Here is a 17,765-nt window from a genome sequence, read left to right on the forward strand (position 1 = left end):
CGCTCTAGTGGGTGTATAGATGCTAGTTTAGAGGCACATAAGGTTGGATTGAGTTGAAAATGTCAGTAATGGCCAACATACTTAATAGTATTTTTGAGGATCTTCAAGATGGTCTTATTTGATGTCTCAACTTAGCTATTACTTTCATGGTCACATGACATGTAAAAATGATGTTAGATATGGAGCTTACCATAGATTTCATGGGAATTCTAGTTCTTGAATCCTAACAACTAGTATTTATGACATTAGAAAGGATACCTCCATACTGACATGTAATATAATTTAGAATGATGTGAAAATCTATATTTTAGTGATATAGGTCATTGGGATGGATTTTATCCACTTTTAAATATTAGAATGAACTTGTGGGATGGATCTTACCAACAAGGTTGAGTACCCATTGTGAAAATGGTCATGGAAATGTAATAGGGTTCAATTCCTAAATTGGTGAATGTATCAAATCTCCATGCATATGACATTTCTAGCATTTTCTTATAGATTTGTAAGAATATTTATCTTTTTATGGACTAGAGTGGGTACCATAGTACTTCATCTCATAAAGTTATCTATGTTTCATTAAAATTGATACATCTAAGGAGTGTTCTATATAAGCTCTTTCAATAGAGGGTATCAATAACGATAATGTAGTGGGAGACTTGTCTAATTAAGGTTTGTGTTTGTGTAGGACAAGTAATGAGGTATGTATTGATCATGGGGATAGGTCTATATCATGGAATCATGTATAGTTAGCTCTAAAATTATTGAACAAAAATAAATATAAAGATACTTTGATGGAAGGTAACTTGAGTTTCTCAACCAATAAATTATAGTGCATGATTGTGTGAAATAAATATGAATATCAAGTAAAGATCCTACAGTTTCCATTGTGTCATCTACCTTGTTTAATTCTCTAGGAAATTTTTCAAAGGTGATACAATCAAAGTATTTCTTAAAATCTATAACCATTTCCTTGTAGGGCATGAGTTTCATATCCTTGGTTATATATTCATTATTGGTGTTCTTTGTTATGAGCTATCATAGACGTGTAGATCTTTGATTTTCCATGTGAAAACTATCTATTGATGTATGATGAGAACATAATACTTTCTATGTTATTAGTAAACACAAAATTAAACTAGTATAAACTTGGGATTATATTTCCTTGAGGTGTAATGAAAAATGTTCTAGGACATACTCCTTTTTAGTGTAAGGCCTATCAAATTGTTATTTCCATTGTATGGGTTCTTATAAGAAAATTTGAATAGTCAAACAAGATAAGGTGATCTACTAGTGTGGGAGCATTACCCAGTTATTTTTATATCACTTTTCCTTTGATGACCTTCACATCAACATATTTAATATCGAACTCATTTAGAATCATCACTCATTTAGCATGTCTTCTCATGAGTGCTACTTTATTCAAGAGGTACTTTAAATGATCAAATTTTTCAATGAGAATTTTCTTAGGACTAAGTATGTAATGCTTAATCTTTTGAAGATAAAATAAGACATATAGTAATGCCCTTTCTATAAAAGTATAATTTAGTTCATAGCCTTTAAGTGTCTAACCAATGTATTAAATGGCATTCTCCTTTTCTTATGAGTCATTTTATGATAAAATATCTTCTAAGAGGATGTGATCATTGATATGTATATGAGTAGAGGCTTAACTTCTATTAACAACATTAATATTTGTGTTGAGAGAAAATTTATTTTGAATTCCTTGAATGCTAGATGTTATTGCTCAATCCATTTTAAAAGTACTTATGGAGAAAATGTTGGAAAGGATGATTTTTATCTAATAATTGAGCTATGAATTTTTGGATGGATCATATTTTATCCTTAGCTCTAATTAATATTCATTGTTTGGGTCATGGGGAATATAAATTTGACCTCTTTTATCTACATCTATGCCCTAGTGCCACACAATGAATCCATGGAGTTTTCTTGATATGGTCATCCCCAAACATGTTTCTTTAGATTTATGTGGACTTTATATTCTTTAGGTTTGTATAGAAAATAAATCCCAAGATGTTCATAGTCATATCCCTCTAAAGTGATTTGGATACAATATCATATGCCTAATCTTCTAGTATGTTATGAATAACATCATGAAAGATTGTGGTCATGGCCCTCTAGTAGCTAGCTCATTCTTTTTTAGTACAAAGAGAATAATATTGCAATAATATATTCCATGTGTGCAAGTAAATGTTGTCTTGTATGAATCTTCTAACATAATTATAATTTGATTATATCTAAAGAAACCATCCATCAATAATAAAATTTCATATCCACATATCAAGTCCATGGTAATATCAATGTTTGGTAGTGAGAACTAATCCTCTAGGAACACTTTATTTAGGCCTAAAAATATGTGAAGATTCTAATGACCACATTTAGTTTTTGGTTTGTACAAGATTTGATATCCATTTTTATGGGTCGCATGAAATCCCTATATAATAATTTTTTAAGTTCAACCTTGACAAGTAAAGAAATCTTAGGGTGCATATTTCATAACTTTTGTTTGATTGGTTTTTGCCTGAGTTGGAATGGTAAGTGGTGTAAGACTAACTTGAGGTATAATCCTAGAATATTAGATTATGATGACTAAAAGTTGATTTGTTTATCTCTAAAGAATTGGGCAATCTTCTCTTTCTCTTCTAGTGACAATGAATTTTGCAAGGTGAATTATTTTCTTGTTTCCCTCATCTACAATATTAACTCTATGATTTTATTTGTTGAGAAGGTGAGATCTCTCTTAATTAATAATAAGTGTGTCCAACCTTCCATCTTTTATAACCTTAAAGAGGTTTCTTTCCATTAGATACATCTTTTAACACTATTTCCTAATGTATCATATAAAATGGTGAGAAATTCTATATATAAAGATCACTCACTAAAGCATGGGATATATGATGTAGGAGCATCTTGAGTGTAAGGGAAATCTTGCATCACCCAAAAAAATAGCTAGTTTGTTAATAAGGGTTATCTCAAAACATAGTTGTTATTTCTAGAAACTTACTATTTTAGTAAGTTGGTAGCTAGAGTTCAAAAAATTGTAATTTCTTCCCTAGAGATTTATTTTGGATATATCATTCTCTCAGTAAAGTTTCATTGCAATATCAAGTCTAGTTTTGAAAATATTAAAAAATTGATATTGGTAGCAAGGTAAATAATATTTGAATCCAAATTTGAAGGATTGGGAGGCCTTGAAAATAGGTCAAACCTTGTCCAAATGAATATTTCACAAGTTAAATGCTATGGAGAATTTTGTGTCATTTCTAAGATGGGGTTATAATAGATTATCAGTTCAACTAGTGATGAGACTCCAAAAGTTGCACTACTTGAAATAGAGAAAAATAAAATTCCTTCAAAATTTAAATTGAGTTTTGAAAGTATTTTGGGGCCTATGCTAAAGAAACACAATATGAATAATAATATAATATGATGGTTTGTCTCAAAGTCTAGGGTTAAAATTTCTAGAACCTTCTTGGTTGGCTAAAACATTTATATATAATGAAGGCTTGTATATTTATCTAAGATAGTTTTAGGAATTTGTATGGTGGATCTAGCTTATAAAATATTATAATTGAAACTTTCCTATGTCTTTTCATGTCATATATCAGAATATTTCAATTACTTTTCATTGGAGATAAGAGAAACCAAGTTTTTTATTCTTGCAATTTGGTGTTAGTTATCTATTCTATTGTTTGTTTGTGTTAATAAGGAAACTACTATACATAAATTGGTATCAAAGAATAATTTCATGAGCATGTAGAAAAAACATTGAATTTGATGTAGTTTTAACCAAGATGGTGGTTGTGGGTTTTATTAATGAGTGTGAAAATCCCTCCACAAAGGAACAATGGTGGAAGAGTTGAGGGTGTGACAAAATAGGATTTTAGATCCCTCTAGAGATGAATGCAAAAATTGCAAGATGATATGCATAAACAAAGTGGTAAGAGAAAAAATTAAAGAGGAATCTAAAGAAGAAGGGAAATTTTAACATAAAGCACCAAAAGCAATGAGGGATCCTTAGAAGGATAGGTTTTTTATGGTTATTTCTAGGATTAGAAAGAGGCTTGATAATGAAGTCCCTGCATTTTTGGGGAATCATAACCTAGAAGATTTGATCAACTAGATTAATGATCTAGAAGAGTATTATGAGTATGAATATATTTAATGTCATGAGAGGGTCAAACTTTTAGAGGCCAAACTAAAGATGCATGAAAAAATTTGGTGGAAAGGGATTCAATTGGAGAGGAAAAAAATAGAAAAAAAATAAAATCACAAGATACGACCAGATGGTGGAGAGAATGAAGGGATAAATCATTCTCATTGATTATGATATTTACCTTCTCAATAAAATGCAAGGGTTGAATCAAGCTAGAAGATTTTTTCAATAACATATAGAATATTTTTATTCAGTCCCCATCAAAAAAAGCCATATAGAAGATAACAAGGAAAGTTTTTTCTATTACCTTAATGGGTTTAGGCCAAGTATTTAAGAGGAGTTGAGTTTGGTCAGAATGAACAATATTGAAGAGGCATACCAATTTTCTTTCAGGACAGAAGAAAAGTTGAACAAGAAGTTTGAAAGCAAGCAAAGTAGAAAAGGTCATGTTCAAAAATCTAATGGATGGTCTTATGGAGGCTCAAATGGAGATTCAAAGAAGAATTATGAATCAAGTAGAAATTAAAATTAGAGTGGAAATATTTATAATCTTTTTTGTCATCAAAATAATAGGGATTAAAGAAGAAGAGGAAGAGGGCGCAGACCAAGAAGAGACAATTTTTTGTGGGGTATGTTTCTATTATGGAGAAGAAGTACATATACATTATGAGTTTCCTCAAAATCAAGGAAGATACAATAGAAGAAAAGACAAAAATGTGTGAGTTGTGCATATAAATGAAGATACCAAGTTATCAAATTCTAAAGGTGCTAAAATAAAAGAAGTCTTGGTTACTAGAAGAGCCTTGTTGAGTGATGAGAATGAATTTGAGAAAAGGAAGAATTTGTTCTACACAAAGTGTAAGTATAATTGTAAAGTATGCAATGTCATTATTTATACTAGTAGAAAAATTAATATTATTCCAAAGGAAATATTTGTTAAGTTGAAGTTAGAAATAAAGAAGCATCTAAATCCCTATTAGCTTGTTTGGTTGGAAAAGGATCATAAGACTTTGGTCAATGAGAAATCCCTAGTAAGATTTAAGCTTAGGAACTATCATGGTGAGGTGTTGTGTGCTATTATACCTATGGATGTTTTCCATTTTTTTTAGGGAGGACCTTGAAATTTGATCATCGTGCAGTACATGATAGGTAAGAAAATATCTATTCTTTATCAAAGTGTGGAGTTTGACACAAGATGAATCCTTTGAAGGAAGTAGAAGAAAAGTTATGTAGTCATGCTAGATTATATATAGTTAATGGAAGAAATTTTCTAGATGGTATGAGGTGTGATTATATGTATGTTTCTTTAATTAAAAAAGTTGGTAAAGAGGAAGTAGAAGGTGTACCTACAAAAGTTGTAGATTTTTTGGATGATTTTCAGAATATTGTATCCAATAATATACTTAATAGATTATCACTAGTGAGAGAGATTAGTCACCAAATCAACTTGATTCTATGAGCTATTTATCTGGATAATATAGCCCATAGAATGAGCCCAACAAATAGAGAAGAGTTGGAAAAATAAGTGCATGATCTATTACAAAAGAGGTTGATTTGAGATGATTTGAATCCATGTGTTCTACTAGAATTATTAGCACCAAAGGAAAATAGAGGATAAAGGATGTGTATAGATTATTGATCTATCAATAAGATCACTATCAAGCAAAAATTACCGTTGTCAAGAATAGATAACATTATGAATTATTTTAGAGGATTTTCTTATTTAAAAAATATATCAAGGAGGGATTATATGAGTGGTTATTCATGCCTTTTAGGCTAACCAATGCATTAAGAACCTTCATATGGGTCATGAAAAGGGTACTAAATTTTTTTATTGAAATGTTTATCATTATTTATTTTGATAATATTTTGATATTTATTAAGACATTGGAAAATCATATAATGTATATTTTCAGGGTGTTTGATAGGTTAAGAGAATAGAATTTGTTGATTAATTTGAAGAAGTCTAATTTTATGAAGGAGATAATGAAAGTAGGATTTGCAATTTTAGTAGAATGTCATAAAATGAATCTAGAGAAGGTGAAGGCTATCCTTGAGTGGCATACCCAAGGGAGTTCTACTCAGGTCATATATTTTCATGGTTTGTCTAAGTTTCACCCAAAACAAAACTAAATTAGCACTTTCTATGGACCCTTGACTAAAACAATGAGAGGGGATAAAAAAGAGTTTAAGTGGACTAGAAACAACTTATTTTAAAACTTCCAAATTTTAATAAGGTGTTTCAAGTAGATTGTGATGCTATTAATAATGTTGTTAGAGCTATTTTCGGTTAGGAAGATAAACTCATTGCTTATTTCAGTGAGAAGTTAATGTTGGACTAACCACAACTATTCCCCTTTGAGATTTTTTGCATGGCTTAACTAACTCTTATGTTCTATAAGTATAGTGGTTCTATCAGTAATTTATAGGTCAATCTTTTGGTGCAATGACAACCCTAGCTTCTAAGAAGTGGTATCAAAGCTTGATCACAGGTTCAAAGCCTAAGACCCTCAGGTAATGTAGAGGGGGAGATTGTTAGAAAAATGTTCAACACTCCCCATGCGATTCATGACAAGGGCTTAACCACCTCGTACATACTATAGGTTGAGTGGTTGTATTGGGCACTAACAGATCAGTATTTTGGTGCAATAACAACTCCACTCTAATAGTTAAATTATGTCAAATAAAATATATTTTTAATGATTAGGAGTTCTATGTTATAGTTTAGGCATTAAGGAAGTGGATACATTATCTTTTACCTAAGTATTTTTTTATTTATTGACCATTAAGCTCTGCAATATTTGAATAGTCAAGGAAAGTTGAATCAAATGCATTTGAAATGGATACACTATTTGCAAAGTTACACCTTTTTTTTTAAATATAGGAGTGGGAAGTCTAATAGGGTTGTAGATTCCCTTAATGTGAGATAGATTTTACTAACAATGATGCAAATTGAGGTCATTAGTTTCAAGAAAATCAAGAGCTTCTACCTTGAGGATCCTAATTTTAGTGAATCTTGTGAGGCTTATACAAAACTTGTCCTAATCACCCAAAAATGGTATACTAATTGTAAGCCTCCTTGTCAGCATTTTTGGTCTCTATGATAGACTATATCTTATGTTTAATTAATTTTGCATATTTATTTAACCATTTATGCTTGATTAAATCATCACTTATCCAATTTTATCCTATCATTTGACAAACTTATCCTAAGATTTAATTAGAAGAACTTTCTCCCTTTAAATTAAATAAATCCCCTTTATGTTATGTGTGCACATGAAAAAGGAATTTTATAATTTTAATATAAAATAAAAAGACTTTTTTTCTACACATTGAATGCACACTTTCAAAGGTGAGTAGAATCTCTTTTGCCTCTTAATCCCATCCATGCATCTTTTGTCTCTTAACCACAACCATTGATTTTACCTCTTTAGAATCTTGTGCACAAATTCAAAATGAGAATAATTATCCACCGTAGATTTTTCCTCTTAATCAATGACCATCCTTTTTCTCTTTAAAATGACACTCTCTCCTCACTCTCGTAATCTTATTTTCATGTTATTGTTATGTTGTAGGTTTAGTTCTAGATCTATTGGAACATGTGGGTACTCTTACCTGCATTCCCATTTAGTTCATACTTGCATATTAGTTTATTTTCATTGTAGCTTAAATCTTGCATGGTAGCTTAGTTTCATTTGTTTGCATTAGCTTACATCATCTAGTCTAATTAGGAGGAAATTCATCTTTCTCATGTTGTATGCTTAGCTTTCTTTCTTGTTATTACATTTGTATGCTAGATTATCTTGCACTCTCATCTGGTTTCACTTGTATTTGGATACTCATTTTATTCTTGGATACTAATGCTCTTTCTCTTATCTTTGAATATTTTTTCTATGGTGTACCTTGCAAGGGTCTCCTATTGAGGTTCATTTGAGAGCCATATTCAAACAATTTATATTCTTTCTCTAAGTTGGCATTCAAGGTTCCTAATCAATAAGATCCCTTGGATAGAATGTCTTAGAGAAGTGTGTAACTTTTTTGGCATACTTTTTTGGAAACCACTATAAGGATAGACTCTAGGGTATAGCTTCATTTCTTTCATTCTATTGTCATCGATTTGTCTCTAATTTTTTCTTATAGAAATATCATACGACACTTTCCATTATTATGGGGTGATATTTCATACAACTGACATGTGGTTGTTATCATTTGTCTAGAGCTTAAGTGTCATATGTATTCTTAGAGTTGTATCATATGATCTTCTTCTAATCCATGAAGTTTTTCCCATATTCACTTACACAGTCTAAATCTTTAGGTTCAATTTTCTTACATTTAGTTTTCATTTCAAATTTCTAGGTTTCTTAACAATGTCTTACAAGTTTTTTTGCAAGGATCTTAATTTAATTTGTATATTATGATGCCCTAACTTGTGGTTTTGTAGGAAATTTCTTGATAAAAGAGATTTCATTCAAAAAAGGAATATTAAATCATAGTTTTGTGGGGCTTCCATAAAAAAGAAAAAATAAAAAGTAAAATTTCATTGTGTTCTTTATTTGTTGATAGTTATCAGTGTGCTTGCATTAGAGTAAATTTTTCATTAGGAACTTAATAACTCAAAAGTAGGGGTTCATTTATAGTGGGAGATTATGCTCTTTGGCTTTTGAGGTGAATCATAAATCTTGACCCATTAGTGGATCATAGAAAGTGAGTGGAGAATTCAATCTTTAGTGGCTCTAATTAACTTTCTTGGTATGTTTGGAACATACATTTGGAGTAGGAGAGCATGCTCTTTAACTCTTGAGGAAAATTAAAAATCTTGGCCTCCTTGTGTGGATCCATTTTGTGTCCAATCTCTTAGTGATATTTGTTAGATTAATTAGATATTTTTCTAATTAACTCTAGTCTACTTAAGCTAAACTTTAGACATATAATAATTAGTTCTTTTATTAACTATTATTATGCAACCTAGGTTAAACCTTTTTAGGGTTTTTACCTCCTTTATAATAATGATCTTTCTTTGTAATTATTGACCAATTCATTTTTGATAATAAAAATTTCCCTTTTTGCTCATCAAGAATGTCTCATCTATGGATCTTGGAATTCTATCCTCCATAGCTTTTGCTTCTCTCTTTCTATGATAGGTGTTTGTATGAATTTGATTCTTGGGAGCTGTGGGGTTGATTTTTCATCAACCTTGACATGGTATCAAAGCTCCAAATCTTCATGCCCTTATTATGTTCTTGCGAGATTTGGCATCAATTTTCAAATATGTGGCTTTTAGGTGATTTTGTATTAGATTTTGGAAGGACCTATTCTTTGGAGCACTTTAAGCCCAAACAGGCATCATTGTTGAGCTCAAAGCACTCAAAAATTTCTATTTCCATATAAATTACATCCAGTTTGGATGATGTTGAAATTTGTGGCAAAAATTTTTTGCACCTAAGTTGTTTTAGCCTAGGCATGCAAAATGAGGCGACTATATTTAATTATTTATCTTTAAAAAATATGTCAACTTTTTTTTATTTAATTTTTATCAAAAAAGCTATGGAGATCTTTTTTATAGTCAAGGCAAAGAGACATTGATTAGAAAGGAGGGGAACTTTTTGAGTACTTGAACTTTGTAAATGTAGGCATGTACCCTATGCTGAGTAGCTTTTGGAACCTTTACTTTTGTGCCTTCTAATGGCACATTGTCCAACCTATGCTACTTCATGGAACCCAATGCTTTCAACCCTTTTGTGGTGTCTAAGGCTCAATTCTCTTGGCCTCCTTCGATGACATGTTAGACATTTTTTTTAGAAGGACTAGTGCAGATTTTGTAGGAAGGGCCCTTCACACATCTACAGCGAATGCAAAACTATTAACTATGTTAGAATTACTTTGGAATAACTGAGAGGGGAGGGTGAATTAGTTATTCAAGGTCCAGATTTCCTATTCAAACTTTTCACTAAGTATAGTGGATTCATTCAACCATTCATTCATCCAAGCGTTAACTTATTCAATCAACAAGTCAACAAGTTACTGTAAATCAACATGCAAGTATAACACATAAGAGATCAACACATGACACAATGATTTACGTGGAAACCCAATTTGGAAAAAATCACCAGTAACATGCTACTCAATTTTCACGCTTTTGAAGTGATGCCCTGTGAAAGGCCTACCCTATTAAAGGCTTACAACACACTGTTAACTGTTACCTTGTTAAAGGATTGTACCACCCTGTTAGAAGTGGGCCTAGTTAAAGGACTTTAGAAAATTCACTTGGAATGTCACCCTATTAAAAGATTTACAAATGGTTGTTAGGCCAACCTAAGTCCATAGGATTTTTAGATCTAATACAATTGCTAGATGGTATTAGAAAAACTTGACCTAACTACAACATAAAACTTATCTTGTAGATCTCATATCACTTCTCAGCTCATACCCTTGCCTGGCCTTCAATTTTTGCAACTTTTGACAATTTGCCCTCCTTTCAAGCTTTGTCACCTTGAGTCTCCATACTCAGTGGACTAGTGCAATCATCTCTTCATGACCACTCATAGAAGTAGGGCCTCTTTGTTCTGCCTTTCCTAGATATCTCCTCCTTGACACCCCTTCTAACCTCTTTGTAGATTTTGGCTCTTTAATAGCAACAATATCAGTAGCTCTTTGCTTCTTGGTCTATGAATTCTTAAATAGAAGTCTTGGAGTTCCTTTTCCTACTCGACTCTTCCATTTTCCAAATTCATTTTGAATGGATTAGGTAGGATTCATTACATCTAACTCATATTCTATTTCCTCTAGAAACTTCTTGAATAATCCTTTAAAATTTTCCCAAAAATGGTTTACATAGGATTCTGTACCAACAACTCATCATCCTTATCCTCCAACTCATTCACAAAATTCAATGCAACCACTATGTCAGCTTAGATTTGGTGAATCTTCATCTTTGAAAATAATGTAGTAGCTCAACACTATTAAAATACTAGTGCTCAACACATACTGTGTTACTCGGCGTCAACTTTTTTTTTCCTAATGCTTGGCACCTGACGATCACTCAGCACCAACTGAAAATTTTCTGATGCTTAGCACCTGATCTTCACTTGGCACTTGAAGATCACTTGGTACACACTAGAAATTTATGTTACTCAGCTCCTACTGAGAATTTTCTCACCTTCAACTAACTTGCTCAACACTCACTAAAGATTTTAGTCTAACCTTTGCAATCAACCTTGTTACAACTTCTTCCTCCAATGTTTCTAAGTGTGACCACCCTCTATATCTTTGAATATGTCATCAATACATTACTTAACCATTGTCTTAATTGATCCTTGCACTTCATTACAACATCATAACTCAACCTTTCCCTTAGGTGCTCTTGTTACATCTTGTCGATCAAATCCTCTTCATCAATCAACTAAGTGATACTACTTGGATCTTATAAGCAAATATCATCCCTACAAGTAGCAAGTTTGACATCAATGACAAAAGAATGATTGAAAAAATTCTTTTACATCGATCTCCCTCTTTGATCTTCAACAATAACAAGCTTTTCAATCAAATTTCCAACAATCTCCCTCTTTGGCATTGATGGAAAACCAAACTGATCAAGCATCAGTCAACCATCAAACTAAACTATTCAACCAAATGCTAGCTAGGTTAGAACAATAATTCAAGTGCCACAATATATATATATATATATATATATATATATATATATATATATATATATATATATATATATATTACATCTCCTTCTACTATTCTAATTGCTTCATTTCAGCTTCTCCCTCTTTGTTGTTGTATCCTTGTTCTTTCTCCCTTATGTTCTAATGTTATGATCAACCTTAAACATCTTCTCCCCCATATTGTTGATCAGTTCCTTCTACTATTCTGATTGCTTCATTTCATCTTCTCCCTCTTTGTTGTTGTATCCTTGTTCTTTCTCCCTTATGTTCTACTATTCTGATCAACCTCAAACATCTTCTCCCTCATACTATTGATTAGTTTCTCACTTCTCCCTCTTTGACAACAATTCCAAAGACATATTTGATATGCAAATGTAGCTCTTACAAGTTCATCCAATTTCTCCCTCTATCACCTTGCTTGTGACTAATTTGGAATTTCAGCACTTCTACTTTAGGCATGGATCCCAAAGTGAACAACCTCTGCATCAATGTATGAAATCTTCAGCATTCAGCTTATTTGATGCAAGGCATACTTTCTTTTTGGTTCAAGTAGCCTAAGCTAGGGGTATCACCCCTAACTTACCTCTAAGATACTCAAAAGCATCTTTTGGTAGTGCTTTTGTGAAGATATCAACAATCTGTTCCTTTGAGCTAACATATTCCATCTTCACTTGTTTGTCCTCCACCAACTCTCTTATATAATGATACTTGATTGCAATATGCTTGGTTTTAGCATGCATTACTAGATTCTTTGATATGTTGATAGCACTTGTATTATCACAATAGAGTATCACAGGCTCGTTTACTTCTTCCTTCATACATTGCAGCAAATGTTTGATCTATACAATATTGGTGCAGATTATAGCAGTTGCCACATATTCAGCTTCAATAGTGGACTGTGAGGTGCAGCTTTGCTTTTTGCTAGTCCATGTAATCAACCTCTTTCCTAAGAAAAATGCTCCTCCACTAGTGCTTTTTCTATCATCAATATTACCTCCCCAATCTACATCAGTGAAAGCTTTCAGTTCAAACTTCTCATTTCTCTTGTAGTATAAACCACAGTCATCAATTCCTTTTAGGTATCTTAATATTCTCTTTACTGCCATTAGGTGATTTTCTCTTGAATGTGCAAAAAATCTTGCTACTATTCCAATAGCTAATGCAATGTCTGGTCTACTATGTACAACATATTGCAGCTTGTCAATCATTGACCTATACAATGTTTGATTTATTTTAGCAGACTCATCATTTTTGGATAGCTTATGGCCTATTACAATTGGTGTGTTGACTAGTTTTGAGTCTTCTAGCCCAAATTTTTTGAGTACTTCCTTGATATATTTGGATCAGATCATAAATGTGCGATGCTTCAACTAATGTACTTGTAATCCAACAAAGAATTTGATTTCTCCAAACATTGACATCTCAAATTCATGCTTCATTTGATCAGAAAAATCTTTGCATAAAACATCTTTTCTTGCAAATATTATATCATCAACAAAGATTTCTAATATCAAAATGTCTTTACCTTCTTCATCTTCGATGTACAAGTTGTTTTTGTTATCTATTCTTTCAAATCCTATCTTTACAAGATATTTGTGCAACCTCTCATACCATGCTCTTGGTGCTTGCTTCAATCCATAAAGTGTTTTGTGTAGCTTACAAACCATGTCCTTGTTCTTCTCATCAACAAATCCCTCTAGTTATTCTATGTAGACTTCCTCTTCTAGTATACCATTTAGAAAAGTAGACTTCACATCCATTTGGTAGACTTTGAAACCTTTGTATGCAGCATATGCAAGTAATGTTCTTACTCCTTCGATTCTTGCAACAAGGGCAAATGTTTCTCCATAATCCAGTCCTTCTTGTGCATAGCCTTTGCAAACTAATCTATCTTTTTTTCTTGTTATCTCACCATTCTTATCAAGTTTGTTTCTAAACACCCATTTTGTACCAATCACATTTTCGTCAACTGGTCTAGGAATTAGAGACCATGTTTTGTTCTTCTCAATCTGATCTATCTCTTCTTTCATGATTTTACACCAGTCATCATCTTTTAATGCATCTTTTACTATTTTGGGTTCAAAATTTCTTAGCAAACATGATTCATTCTTGATCCTATTCCTTATCATTGGTCTTGCATCCTTGTCACCAATGATTTGATCTGCAGGGTGATTTCTTCTTATATACTTGGCCAATCTGGGTTCAGTTCTTCTTTCCATGTTTGATCCTTCAGCATCAAAGTCATTTCTTCATCTAGCATTTCATCATTCCTTTCTTGCATACTATTTTTTGAATTAGAATGTGTATTTTCTACATTCGCTAGCTCGGCTTCTAAATGTAGCTCGGCATTCACTAGTTGAGACTCGATAGAAACTAAAGTTTATTGTTGATTCCCAACTTGTTTTGTAGCATTGTCTTCAATTGTCATTCCTTCATAGAAGTATAAAAAGGATCTATAATCCTCTATTTTCTTTGACTCATCAACCTGAACTTCTGCATGCTCATCAAAATTTACATTTGCACTCTCCACAACTTTGTTAGTGTTAACATTCAAACACTTATATGCCTTACTTTTAGTGGAATATCCAAGGAATATGCCTTCATCACTTTTTGCATCAAAATTTACATTTCTAGTATCTCTTAGAATATAGCATTTAAAACCAAATACTTTGAAATGTTTAACATTAGGTGAATGACCATACCACAATTCAAAAGGTGTTGCATTTTTAACTTTCTTGACTTGAACTCTATTTAGTGTTTAGACTGCAGTACTTACAGCTTCTCTCCAATACTTTAGTGCAATATTTTTCTCCATCATCAAGGTTCTAGCATAGTCAATCACTAACCTATTTCTCCTTTCAGCAATACCATTCTGTGGTGGAGTTCTTGGTGCTGACATTTTTCTTTTAATACCTTTGTCATTGCAGAATATTGCAAGCTCTCTTGATGTGAACTCACCCCCTCTGTCTGACCTTAGGCATTTCAGTTTCTTCCCTATTTCCTTCTCAACTCTAGCCAAATACCACTTGAACATTTGGAATGTATTATATTTTTCTTTAAGAACATAGTAGTCATCATCCTATAATCATCTACAAATAGCATTATATATATGTCTCCTAGGTAGCTTTGCACTTCTATTGGGCCACATAAGTCTATATGGACTAACTCTAGTACTTCATTGGAAGTGTATGTTTTTCTTTTGAAACTAGACTTAGTCATCTTCCCTATTTGACATTATTTCCACATTGTGTCTTCAGGTTTCTTCAACTTGGGCAACCCTCTAACTTTCTTTTTCTTTCTAATGCTAATTATATTATCAAAGTTGATATGACACAATCTTTTATGCCATAACCAACATCATCAAATATAACAATAAAACATGTTGCATCTTCCATATCTAGGTAAAATAGATTACTCCTAGTTTGTTCACCCTTTCCTATCAAATTTCCATTAGTGTCATAGATCTTGGTAGCTTTGTTTCCAAATTCAACTTTGCAACCTACATTGCCTAACTGAGATACACTCAATAGGTTGTAGTTCAATCCTTCAACATAGTATGCATTATCACATGAAATTTTCTCTATAAGTCTGATAGAGCCTTTTCCTTTGATTTGACATGGGGAATCATTACCAAATCTAACACTATTTCCATCATATTGAGTAAAGGTAATGAACTTACTTTTGTCTCCTATCATGTGATGTGAGCATCCACTGTCTATGATTCACTTGTCATTCTTGTTCACACAGGTAACCAATGTTGTTGCTTCATCTTTATCTTTGTTTGATTCATCCTTCATGGCTTTATAGGCTACTTCATGATCATTCTCATCAGAGTCCTCTTCAACAACGTAGCATCTCTTGCCTTTCTCCTTGTAATCTTTGTTGTCATCTTCTCTTTTATTCCTAAACTTGTTTCCTTCTTTGTAATTCTTCTTCTATGGACATCTTGCAGCTAAATGACCTACTTCATTACAATTAAAACATATGATAGGGAGCTTACCTTTGAATTTTCCTTTGCCTCTATGGAATCTCCTAGCTAGTAGTGTTTCCAATTGTTCCACATCTTCCTCATCTGTGTTGCTGTCATTGGATGCATGTTTCCCATTTTTTCTTTTCTTGCTTGATGTCTCCTCTTCAGTATCTTTTATTTTCATCTTGGCATTGAAAGTAGATTCAAAGTTCTCAGGTCTGTAGTTGTCAAAATTGGATAGCTCAAATGCAGTAAGTCTTCCAACTATTCCTTCAAAGGTTAGTGTGTTCCCTTGTACACACCTCAGCTCTTGGATGGCTGAAACTCTTATAGCATAGATAGGGAACAGAGTTCTTAAGTATATTTTGATAGTTGTTTCCTCTTCCAATTGCCCACCTAGACTTCTTATTGCACTCACCACTTCTTTCATTCTTGCAGTGTACTGAGCAACATTTTCACCTTCCTCCATCTTCATGTCATCAAACTTTCCTCTTAGGTTTTCTCTCTTTGCTCTCTTAACATTCCGATCTCCTCCATAGATTTCTAACAAGGATTTTCACATTTTAAATGTAGTGTCACAGTCTTTGATGTCATCATATTATGCATAGCTTAGTGCAGAGGTAATCTCCAACATTTCTTGGTTATGCTCCTTTTTGTTCAAATCATCTGCAGTAAGAGGTCCTGTTAGAGTTACATGTTCTATTCCAATGGAGGTTTGTGCATAGTCACCTATTTATCCAAGGTGCAATTTCATCAAACTCTATCATGCAACAAAGTTATCTTTGTTAAGCTTGGGAACTTCTCTCTTTGACATTATGATCTTCCTGCTTCTAGTACCTTAAAACTAAATCAACAGATGGCTCTGATACCAATCGTTAGAATTTCTTTAGAATAACTAAGAGGGGGGGTGAATTAGTTATTCAAGGTCTAGATTTTCTATTCAAAATTTTCACTAATTATAATGGATCCAGTCAACCATTCATGCATCCAAGCTTTAACTTATTCAATCGGCAAGTTACTATAAATCAACATGCAAGTATAACACATAAGAAGTCAACACATGACACAATGATTTACGTGGAAACCCAATTTGGGAAAAACCACCAGTAACATGCTACTCAATTTTCACTCTTCTAAAGTGATGCCCTATGAAAGGCCTACCCTGTTAAAGGCTTACAACACGCTATTCAATGTGACCTTATTAGAGGATTTGACCACCCTATTAGAAGTGGGCTTGGTTAAAGGACTTTACAACATTCACTTGGAATGTCACCCTGTTAAAGGATTTACAAATGGTTGTTAGGCCAACCTAAGTCCATAGGATTTTCAAATTTGATACAATCGCTAGAGAGTATTAGAAAAACTTGACCTAACTACAACATACAACTTATCTTGCAAATCTCATATCACTTCTTAGCTCATACCCTTGCCTAGCCTTCAATTTCTACAACTTTTGATAGTTTGCCCTACTTTCAAGCTTTGTCACCTTGAGTCTCCATACTTAGTGTACTAGAGCAATAATATCTTCATGACCACTTGTAGAAGCAAAGCCTCTGTGTTCTTCCTTCTCCTAGATATCTCCTCCTTGACACCCCTTCTAACCTCTTTGTAGATTTTGGCTCTTCAACAACAACAGTATTAGCAACTCTTTGCTTCTTGGTCTTTGACTTCTTAAATAGAAGTCTTGGAGTTCCTTTTCCTGCTCAACTCTTCCATTTTCCAAATTCAATTCACATGGATTAGTTAGGATTCATTACATCTAACCCATATTCTATTTCCTCTAGAAACTTCTTGAATAATCTTTTAGAATTCACCCAAAAATGATTTACATAGGATTTGGTGCCAACAACTCATCATCCTTATCCTCCAACTCATTCACAAAATTCAATGCAACCACTATGTCAGCTTAGATTTGGCAAATCTTCATCTTTGAAAATAATGCAGCAGCTCA

The sequence above is a fragment of the Cupressus sempervirens genome, chromosome 6 (assembly GCF_028749045.1).
Source record: "Cupressus sempervirens isolate cs-2001-9-10 chromosome 6, ASM2874904v1, whole genome shotgun sequence".
Classification (NCBI taxonomy): Eukaryota; Viridiplantae; Streptophyta; class Pinopsida; order Cupressales; family Cupressaceae; genus Cupressus; species Cupressus sempervirens.